Raw genomic sequence first — 11,055 nt, forward strand, 5'->3', positions numbered from 1 at the left:
GTGCATTTTGTTCCACCCAGTCTAGTGTGAGCTCGTTTCTAGTTAAGCCACACTTGGAGAGCAATATTTGCTGGAGTCAGGAATGGGACAGAGGTAAATTGGCATCGAAAGAAGTGGAGGAGGGTGGGAGGGAGGGAGAGGAGGTTAAAAAAAAAAAGTGCTAGCCAGAACATTAACGAATAGTGAACAGCCTGGATAGAGTGAATGTGGAGAGGGTGTTTCAACTCGTGGGAGAGTCTAGAACCAGAGGGCACAACCTCAGAATAAAAGGACCTACCTTTAGAAAGGAGATGAGAAGGAATTTCTTGAAAACATCCAGTGAATTGGCCTCCACTGCCTTCTATGGCAGAGAATTCCACAGATTGACAACTGATGTTCTTCCTCTCAGTTCAAAATGGCCTACCCTTATTCTTAAAACTGTGACCCCTGGTTCTGGACTCCCCCAACATCGGGAACATTTTTCCTGCATCTAGCCTGTCCAATCCCATAAGAATTTTAATGTTTCTATAAGATCCCCACTCATCCTTCTAAATTCCAGCGAATATAAGCCCAGTCGATCCATTCTTTCATCATATGTCATGCCCGCCTTCCTGGGAATTAGCCTGGTGAACTGCACTCCCTCAATAGCAAGAATGTCCTGTGTAAGAAGGAACTGCAGATGCTGGTTTAAACCGAAGATAGACACAAAAAGCTGGAGTAACTCAGCAGGACAGGCAGCATCTCTGGAGAGAAGGAATGGGTGACGTTTTGGGTCGAGACCCTTCTTCAGGAGCAGTCTGCAAGAATGTCTTTCCTCAAATTAGGAGACCAAAACAGCAAACAATACTCCAGGTGCGGACTCACCAGGGCTTGGTACAACTACAGTATACTCAAATCCTCTCGCTATGAAGTCCAACATGCCATTAGCTTTCTTCACTGCCTGCTGTACCTGCATGCTTACTTTCAGTGACTGATGTACAAGAACACCTAGGTCTTGTTGCCCCTCCTCTTTTCCTAATCTGACACCATTCAGATAATAATCTGCCTTATTCTTGCCACCAAAGTGGATAACCTCACATTTATCCACATTATACTGCATCTGCCCACTCACCCAACCTATCCAAGTCACCATGCAGCCTCATAGCATCTTCCTCGCAGCTCACACTGCCACCCAGCTTCATGTCATCCGCAAACTTGGAGATGTTACATTTAATTCCTTTGTCTAAATCGTTAATATTGTAACAGTATTTACAGTATTGTAAATAACTGGTGTCCCAGTACTGAGCCTTGCGGCACCCCATTAGTCACTGCCTGCCATTCTGAAAAGGACCCTTTAATTCCTACTCTACTTCCTGTCTGCCAACCAGTTCTCTATCCATGTCAATACCCTACCCCCAATACCATGTGCTCTAATTTTGCACATTAATCTCTTTTGTGGGACCTTGTCAAAGGCTTTTAGAAAGTCCAGATACACCACATCCACTGGCTCTCCCTTATCCATTCCACTTGTTACATCCTCAATAAATCCCAGATTAGTCAAGCATGATTTCACCTTCATAAATCCATGCTGACTTTGACCAATCCTGTCACTGCTTTCCAAATGTGCTGCTATTTCATCTTTAATAATCGACTCAAGCATCTTCCCCACTACCGATGTAAGGCTAACTGCACTATAATTCCCCATTTCTCTCCCTCCCTTCTCAAAAAGTGGGGTTACATTAGCTACCCTCCAGTTCAAGGAACAGATCCCGAGTCGAGAGAACATTGGAAAATGATCACCAATGCATCCACGATTTCTAGGGCCACCTCCTTGAGTATTCTGGGATGCAGACCATCAGGCCCTGGGGATTTATCGGCCTTCAGTCCTAACAGTTTACCCAACACTATTTCATGACTAATGTGGATTTCCTTCAGTTCCTCCGTCACGCTAAATCCTCGAATAATCAAGGTGGGACAAGTCTTTGATTATGTTGGCTGCTTTTCTGAGGCAGCATGCAGTGTAGATGGAGTCAATGGTGGGGAGTCTCTGTGTGATGGACATCTACACTGATGGCAATTTCTTGCGGTCTTGAGCAGAGCTGTTCCTATGTCTGGGTGACTGGATCTACAATACTGGAGTGTGGTCTCACTAGTGACTTGTACAGTTACCATATGACGTCCCAACCCCTGTACTGATGTAGAAACAAGGAACTATAAATGCTGGTTTACCGAGGAACGATGTGATGCTGGAGTATCAACGCAGGTCAGAAAACAATCCTGGAGAACATGGATATGTGTTTTTTCGAGTCGGGATTCTTCTTCAGACTGGGTCTGCGAAGCTTGGCGGGTGCGATACTTGCGAACACCGGCAGGAGATCCGTCGGAGTAGGGTGTAGGCAGCCAGTGATGATCCGCATGGTGTCATTGAGGGTGGCGTTTAGCTTGCTAGTATGAGCGCCGCGGCACCATGCTGGGGCGACGTACTCAGCGGCTCACACTGAAGATGTTGCAGACTGCAGTGATCCTCGTTCACCAAGGTTCCCCATAGACAGACTGAGATTCCATTGCTACCACCTCCCTCTAGTGGTGGGGGATGTCAACACAACATAAACATGGAACAGTACAGCACAGGAACAGGCCCTTCAGCCCACAAAGTCCATGCTGAACAGGGTGCAAGATAAACTAATCTCATTTGCCTGCACGTGTTCCATATCCCTCCATTCCCTGCATATCCATGTGCCTATCCAAAAGCCTCTTAATCGCATCTGCCTCCACCACCACCCCTGCCAGCGCCTTCCAGGCACCCACCACCCTCTGTAAAAAGCTTGTCCTGCGCATCTCCTTTAACTTTGCCCCTTTCACCTTAAAGCTATGCCCTCTAGTCCTTGGCATTTCCTCCCTGGGGTAAAAAGGTTCAGACTGTCTACCCTGTCTATGTCTCTCATAATTTTAAATACTACTATCCACTTTCCCCTCAACCTCTGATGCTCCGGAGAAAACAATCCAAATTTGTCCAACTTAAAGCACTCTTCTCCACTCTCTCTGAAGCCTCGACATCCTTCCTGTAATGGACCGTCCAGAACTGCACGCAATACTCCAAATGTGGGCAAACTAAAGTCCTATAAAGCTGGAACGTGACTTCTTGACTCTTATACTCGATGCTCTGACCAATGAAGGCAAGCGTACCATCTGACCAATGAAGGCAAGCGTACATTGACTGTTCGTAACGTCTCTAGCAAGGCCAGGCAGGGCCAGGCAGTGAACATGGATGGTCCACTGGCCTTCAAAGCAAAGCCTGGCACATCCCAGAGAGGTGAAATGTCAAGCGTGAATTCCCAGACACTGATAGCTGGTGTTACCACTGTCCTGTGCAGCTGGCTAGTTTCCTCCCCGAGTCAGTGGGGGATTTCCCAGCCCTTCATCTGGTTTCAGAGATATTTTTAGATTTTCTGTTTGGTTTCCCTCTCCCAGGGCAACAGCAAGGGTGTGTGATCGAAGGGTGTGAGTTCTGAAGCGAGTGGATGTGGGGACAGACACAAAATGCTGGAGTAACTCAGCGAGTCAGGCAGCATCTCCAAAGGAAAGGAATAGGTGACGTTTCAGGTTGGAACCCTTATTCAGACTGGCAGAACCCTTCTTGAGTCTGAAGAAGTGTTCCAACCCAAAACCTTACCTGCCTGACCCGCTGAGTTACTCCAGCATTTTGTGTATCTTTGGTATAAGTCAGCATCTGCAGTTTCTTCCTACACGTGGATGCGAAGAGGATGTTAGAAACATAGAAACATAGAAACATAGAAAATAGGTGCAGGAGTAGGCCATTCGGCCCTTCGAGCCTGCACCGCCATTCAATATGATCATGGCTGATCATTCAGCTCAGTAGCCTGTACCTGCCTTCTCTCCATACCCCCTGATCCCTTTAGCAAAAAGGGCCACATCTAACTCCCTCTTAAATATAGCCAATGAACTGGCCTCAACTACCTTCTGTGGCAGAGAATTCCACAGACTCACCACTCTCTGTGTGAAGCAATGTTTTCTCATCTCGGTCCTAAAAGACTTCCCCCTTATCCTTAAGCTGTGACCCCTGGTTCTGGACTCCCCCAACATCGGGAACAATCTTCCCGCATCTAGCCTCTCCAACCCCTTAAGAATTTTATATGTTTCTATAAGATCCCCCCTCAGTCTTCTAAATTCCAGCGAGTACAAGCCCAGTCTATCTAGTCTTTCCTCATATGTAAGTCCCGCCATCCCAGGGATCAATCTGGTGAACCTTCTCTGTACTCCCTCTAAGGCAAGAACGTCTTTCCTCAGGTTAGGAGACCAAAACTGCACACAATACTCCAGGTGCGGTCTCACCAAGGCCCTGTACAACTGCAGCAGAACCTCCCTGCTCCTAAACTCAAATCCTCTTGCTATGAATGCCAACATACCATTCGCTTTCTTCACTGCCTGCTGCACCTGCATGCTTGCTTTCAATGACTGGTGCACCATGACACCCAGGTCACGTTGCATCTCCCCTTCTCCCAATCGGTCACCATTCAGGTAATACTCTGCTTTCCTGTTCTTGCCGCCAAAGTGGATAACCTCACATTTATCCACATTATATTGCATCTGCTATGCATTTGCCCACTCGCCTAATCTATCCAAGTCACTCTGCAGCCTCCTAGCATCCTCCTCGCAACTAACACTGCCACCCAGCTTCGTGTCATCCGCAAACTTAGAGATGTTGCGTCCTGATAAACCGGCCGAAGAGGGGGGCGGTTGGAATCTTTCCGAAGGAACACGAAATCGCAGTCCCGCAAGTCCGACGGGACGTGGACTGCCGTGCTTCCGTGACTGGAGGTCGGGACTGGAGCCAGAGAACCCACCCGTGCCCGGAGGGTACCCAACACCGACGTAACGGGCGGCGGCAAGACGGGGGCGGAAGGGAGGATGTCACCTGGTACCCGCAGGGGCGAACCGTAGACGAGCTCGGCCGAGGATGTGCCTAGTTCGGCCTTTGGTGCCGTACGAATGCCGAGGAAGACCCAAGGCAGCTGGTCAGCTCAATCGTGGCCGGTCAGTCGGGCACAGAGAGACGCCTTCAGCTGCCGATGGAAACGCTCCACCATCCCGTTGGATTGGGGATGATAGGCGGTGGTCTGCTGTAAGCGAGACCCATACAACTGTGCCAGCGCGGCCCAGAGGGAGGAGGTGAACTGGGCTCCCCGATCTGTGGTGATGATAGCCGGTACGCCGAAACGGGCCACCCAATGCAAGGCCAGGGCCCGTGCACAGTAGGCCGCCGAGGTGTCCGACAATAGGAGCGCCTCCGGCCAACGTGTAAACCGATCCACCACCGTCAGCAGATGAGTATAACCCCTGGAATAGGGCAATGGACCCACCAAATCCACATGGATGTGGAAAAAACGGACTGGGGGAACCTCGAAACTCTGATATGGGGGCTGGACATGGCGATGAACTTTGGAGGTCTGGCACGGAATACAGGCCCGTGCCCAAGCCGCCACCTGCTTCCGCAGGCCGTGCCAGACAAACCGGGTGGCCACCATGGCCGAAGTCGCCCTGATGGACGGATGTGCCAGGCCATGAATGGCCTCAAAAACCTTACGCCGCAGGGCGGCAGGCACCACTGGGCGAGGGCGTGAAAGGGAAACGTCACACCACAACTTGGTACCTGTGGGGCCACACGCCACCTGCTCCAAACGCAGTCCTGAGGCTGTGGAAGCGTACACCCCGGCCGTTTTTTCCAGGCGCTGAGCCTCCGCTAGCTCCTGGGAATCCACCTGTCCGCCTACCACGGCCACGGAGGGAATTGCCGGCCTGGACAGGGCATCAGCAACAGCATTAAGCCTACCCGCAATATGACGGACATCGGTGGTAAACTCCGAAATTAGGGTGAGGTGCCGCTGCTGGCGAGCCGACCACGGATCAGAAACCTTAGCGAAAGCGAATGTCAGAGGTTTGTGATCCGTGTAGGCCACGAAAGAACGGCCTTCCAAAAAATAACGGAAGTGGCGGACTGCTAAATAGAGGGCCAGGAGCTCCCTATCAAACGCACTATATTTGAGCTCGGCTCGCGAGAGCTGCCGGCTGAAAAACGCCAGGGGCTGCCATTGACCTTCGACCTGCTGCTCCAAAACCCCACCCACCGCCACGTCTGAGGCGTCCACCGTCAGCGCCGTGGGGGCGAAGGAGCGCGGGTGCACCAGCATGGTGGCGTTGGCGAGGGCCTGTTTGACCGCGACAAAAGCCATCTCTGCAGCTGCGGACCACGCCAACTCAGCGGGGTTACCCGCGAGGCATTGAAAAAGGGGGCGTGTGACCCGAGCTGCTGCAGGCACGAACCGGTGATAAAAGTTCACCATGCCCACGAATTCCTGCAAACCCTTGATGGTAGTAGGGTGTGGAAAAGAGCGGACCGCTTCCACCTTGGCTGGCAAAGGAGTGGCACCGGCCGATGTAACCCGGTGACCCAAAAAATCTACCACCGACAGGCCGAATTGGCATTTGGCCGGGTGCAGAATCAGGCCGTGGTCCTGCAACCTCTGGAATATAGTGCGGAGATGGACTAAGTGCTCCTGGACCGAACGGCTGGCAATCAAAATGTCATCGAGGTAAATAAACACGAACGGCAAACCTCGACCCACACGGTCCATGAGACGCTGAAATGCCTGAGCTGCGTTTTTAAGGCCGAAAGGCATGCGCAACCACTCAAACAACCCAAATGGAGTAATGGTAGCCGTCTTTGGGATGTCCGTCGGGTGGACCGGGATCTGATGATATCCCCGCACTAAATCGATCTTTGAAAAAATTGTAGCCCCCTCCAGGCTAGCTGAGAAGTCCTGTATGTGCGGAATCGGGTAGCGGTCCGGCCGTGTTGCCGCGTTAAGTCGTCGGAAATCCCCACATGGTCTCCACCCCCCAGATGCATTGGAAACCATATGCAAGGGTGAGGCCCACGGACTGCTTGAAGGCCGAATAATTCCCAGCCTCTCCAAGTTCAAGAACTCCTCTCGAGCCATGGCCAGCTTTTCGGGTGGGAGGCGCCGTGCCCGGGCAAAAACCGGCAGCCCCTCGGTCGGAATGAAATGCACCACCCCATGCTTCTCGGAAGGTGCATCGAACCGCTGAACGAGGAGCTGCGGGAAATCCGCTAGGACCGCATCGAACTGTCCGGGGCCATGGTGATGGCCTGGATCGCTGAACTGGGTGGGGCGGCGCTTGGAGGGGCCGCAGGCCCCGTACTTCGGGGCCGTACGTCGGCCAACGAAAACGCCCATAGAAAATCCGCACCCAAAATGGCCTGGCCCACATCCGCCACGATGAAATCCCAACGGTAGGTCCTGGACTCGAAGGACAGGGACATAGCCCTTTTACCGTAAGTGCGGATGGGACTACCGTTCACTGCAATAAGGGGCGGCCCCTTCCCCCCCGCTTGAACTGCGCAGTCATAGGGAGGCACAATATTCACAACCACTCCCGTATCCACTAGAAAAACGATCCCGGTACCTTGGTCCGTCGCGTAGAGGCGGCAATTACGGCCAATCGAGACTGCCTCTACATTCGATTGGCCCAGGCATTTCCCGGAAACGCACACGGGGCTCTGCAGCTTCGGGCTTCACCGCCCCACCGCCGATGGAAGAAACACCAGCCGCGCCTATTCGGCCCTGTTGCTTGAGCCCGCGACCAATAAACATGTTCCGCAGCCCCTTCTTGGCGGGCTGACTGCGAAATAGCGGCCGATGCGTCGCTCTCTCGGCCGCTCCACCGACTGCCGCTGGGCCTCGAGACCCGATTAACCGAGTCTCGGGTGTGCCGCTCCCTGACGAGCGCGTCGGCTTTCTCGGCGAACGCTACCGGATATTCAAACGAGACGTCGGCCAACACTAGCCTGACGTCCAGGGGTAGTTTCTCCCAAAATGCCGCTTCAAAAACCATACACGGCTGATGGTCGCCCACCAAGGTCAACATCTCGGTCATCAACTCCGACGGCAGCCGCTGCCCCAGCTCTGGCAAATGGAGGAGCTTCAGAGCCCGCTGGTTCTGGCTCCAGCCGAAAGTCCTCAGTAGGAGCCTCTTGAGCCCCACGTACTGCTCCATTTGGGGTGGACTGGTCAGGAATTGACTGACCCGCGCAGCCACCTCCGCCTGCAGACAGCTCACCAGGTGGTGGAACTTCTCCTGGTTGCCCTCCACCTTCTTAATATGGAACTGTGATTCCGCCTGCACAAACCACAGGTGCGGCTGATGGGCCCTGAACGGCGGTAGGTGAACCTCGCCCGCGCTCGCTCCCACCTGTGACATTCTGCGTGTTCGTTTCAGATCTTACGTTCGGGGTCACCAATGTAGTGAGTCCAAAACGAGCGTTAGTATCAAAAGACTTTATTCTTGGTAAAACCGTGACAAGGCGCAACGCACTTACTTTGGACACACACTACTTAACTACTAATATAATCTAATCTCATCTCTCCAGTTTGGCGCCAGACACAACTATACCTCGCGCTCCCGCACCACGTGACCCGTTAGCCCAACCGAGGGTTCGAGACCCCCCCCCGCTAATCCGTATGTCCCTACAAGTTAAAAGTTTTTGTTGTGTGCTAACCAGTCAGTGGAAGACTAATCATGATTATAATCGAGACATCCACAGTGTACAGATACATGATAAAGGGAATAATGTTCAGTGCAAGATAAAGTCCAGTAAAGTCTGATTAAATATAGTCCGAGGATCTCCAATCTGGTAGATGGAAGCTCAGGGCAGCTCTCCAGTTGTTGGTACGATGGTTCAGTTGCCTGATGACAGCTGGGAAGAAACTGTCCACTGTACATCATCCATTCCCTTTATATCGATATGCATATCCAACAGTCTCTTAAATGCCACTCATATCTGCCTCAACTGCCAATGGTGGCAGCCCTATCGATGCCTCTCATAATTGTGTCCTATGTCCACCCATCTGCCACTTCACCTGTATCCACCTATCACTTGCCAGCTTTTGTCCCGAGTCCACTTCTTTTCCAGCTTTCTCCCCCCTGTTACAATCAGTCTCAAAAAGGGTCCCAATCCAAAATGTCACCTCCCCATGTTCTCCAGAGATGCTGCCTGTCCCGCTGAGTTACTTCAGCATTTTATGTCTTTTTCTTAATCTCATCCAGATAGGGATGCACAGTGGCGCAGCGGTAGAGTTGCCGCCTTGCAGCGCCAGAGAACTGGGTTTCATCGTGACTACAGGTGCTGGCTGTATGGAGTTTGTACGTTCTCCCTGTGACCATGTGGATTTTCTTCGGGTGCTCCAGTTTCCTCCTGGCTTTGGTAAAAATTGTAAATTGTCCCTCGTGTGTAGGATAGTGTTAATGCACGGGGTGATCGCTGGTCGGCGCGGGCCCTGTGGACCGAAGGGTCTGCTTCCATGCGGTCTAAAGTTTAAATTTAACAGGAACCTGAGAGGCAACTTATTCACACAGAAAATGGTGAGTATATGATGCAAGCTGCCGGAGGAGGTAAATGAGGCAAGTACTGTCGCAACATTTAAATGACATTTACACTGGTACATGGATGGGAAAGGGTTACAGGGATATGGTGTGGGGTAATGGGATTAGTTTAGATTGGGCATGTTGGTCAGCATGGACAAGTTGGGCCGAATGGCCTGTTTCTAGCTGGGATATTGATAATTGGGAGATCGCATTATTACGACTCTATGGTTAGTGGATGCCAGATTTGTTTGAATGGATTTTCACCCTTCTAATATCATTATAAAAATGCCCCCATTGCAAACCTGATTTTATATCATTCTTTCCTATTTTTAGGTTATTGGAGCAGATTAACCTATTTTAACTCCATCTACCTAACACTGGTTCCATAACACTTATTAATCTCCTTATTAACTTCTCAGTAATCTTCCAACATTAATATCTTTTGAGGAAAGTTAGGTCCATGCATTTAATAGTGTGAATGCTGGTACATTTCAGCAATTGTAATTGTAAGGGTTTGGGTCCTTCAAAGGTAGATATGTACTGTAGGTACTATTCAAGACCATGAGGCATAGAAGGAGAATTAGGCCATTTGGCCCATTGAGCCTGCTCTACCATTCAATCACGGCTGATAAAATGTTTCCCCCTCAACCCCATTCTCCTGCCTTCTCCCCATAACCTTTGACACCCTAACTAATCAAGAATCTATCAATCTCTATTTTAAAAATATCCAATGACTCCACAGCTGTCTGCAGCAAAGAATTCCACAGATTCACCACCCTATGACTAAAGAAATCCCTCCTCATCTCCATTTTAAAGCTACCTCCTTTTATTCTGAGGCTGTGGCATCTGGTCCTAGACTCTCCCACTAGTGGAAACATCCTCTCCACATCCACTGTATCCAAGCCTTTCACTATTTGGTAAGTTTCAACGATGTCTCCCCTCATCCTTCTAAACTCCAGCGAGTACAGGCCCAGTGCCATCAAAAGCTCATCATCTGTTAACCCAATCATCTTCAGGATTATTCTCGTAAACCTCTTCTGGACCCTCTGCAATGTCAGTACTTTCCCCTACAACAGTAGGAGATGCAACACCTGTCCTTATACCTCCTCCCTCAACTACGTCCAAGGACTCTGACAGTCTTTTCAGATGAGGCAGAGGTTCACTTGTACCCCCTCCAACCTCATCTACTGTATCCGCTGTTCCAGGTGTGGACTCCTATATACAGGCTCGGCAAACGTTTCACTGAACACCTTCGCTCAGTTTGCCTAAACCTACCTGATCTCCTGGTGACTAAACACTTTAAATCTCCCTCCCATTTCCACACTGACCTCTCTGCGTTATTCCAGCATTTTGTATCTGTCTTAAAAGCAGGAGTGTGCAGGAAGGAACTGCAGATGCTGGTTTAAGCCGAAGATAGATACAGAAAGCTGGAGTAACTCAGCGGGACAGGCAGCATCTCTGGAGAGAAGGAACGGATGACGTTTTGGGGCGAGTCCCTTCTTCAGACTGAAAGTCATGGGAAAGGGAAACGAGAGATATAGACGATGATGTAGAGAGATAAAGAACAATGAATGAAAGACATGCAAAAAAGTAACGATGATAAAGGAAACAGGCCATTGTTAGCTGTTGGGT

The sequence above is a fragment of the Rhinoraja longicauda genome, chromosome 4 (assembly GCF_053455715.1).
Source record: "Rhinoraja longicauda isolate Sanriku21f chromosome 4, sRhiLon1.1, whole genome shotgun sequence".
In the NCBI taxonomy this organism is placed as follows: domain Eukaryota; kingdom Metazoa; phylum Chordata; class Chondrichthyes; order Rajiformes; family Arhynchobatidae; genus Rhinoraja; species Rhinoraja longicauda.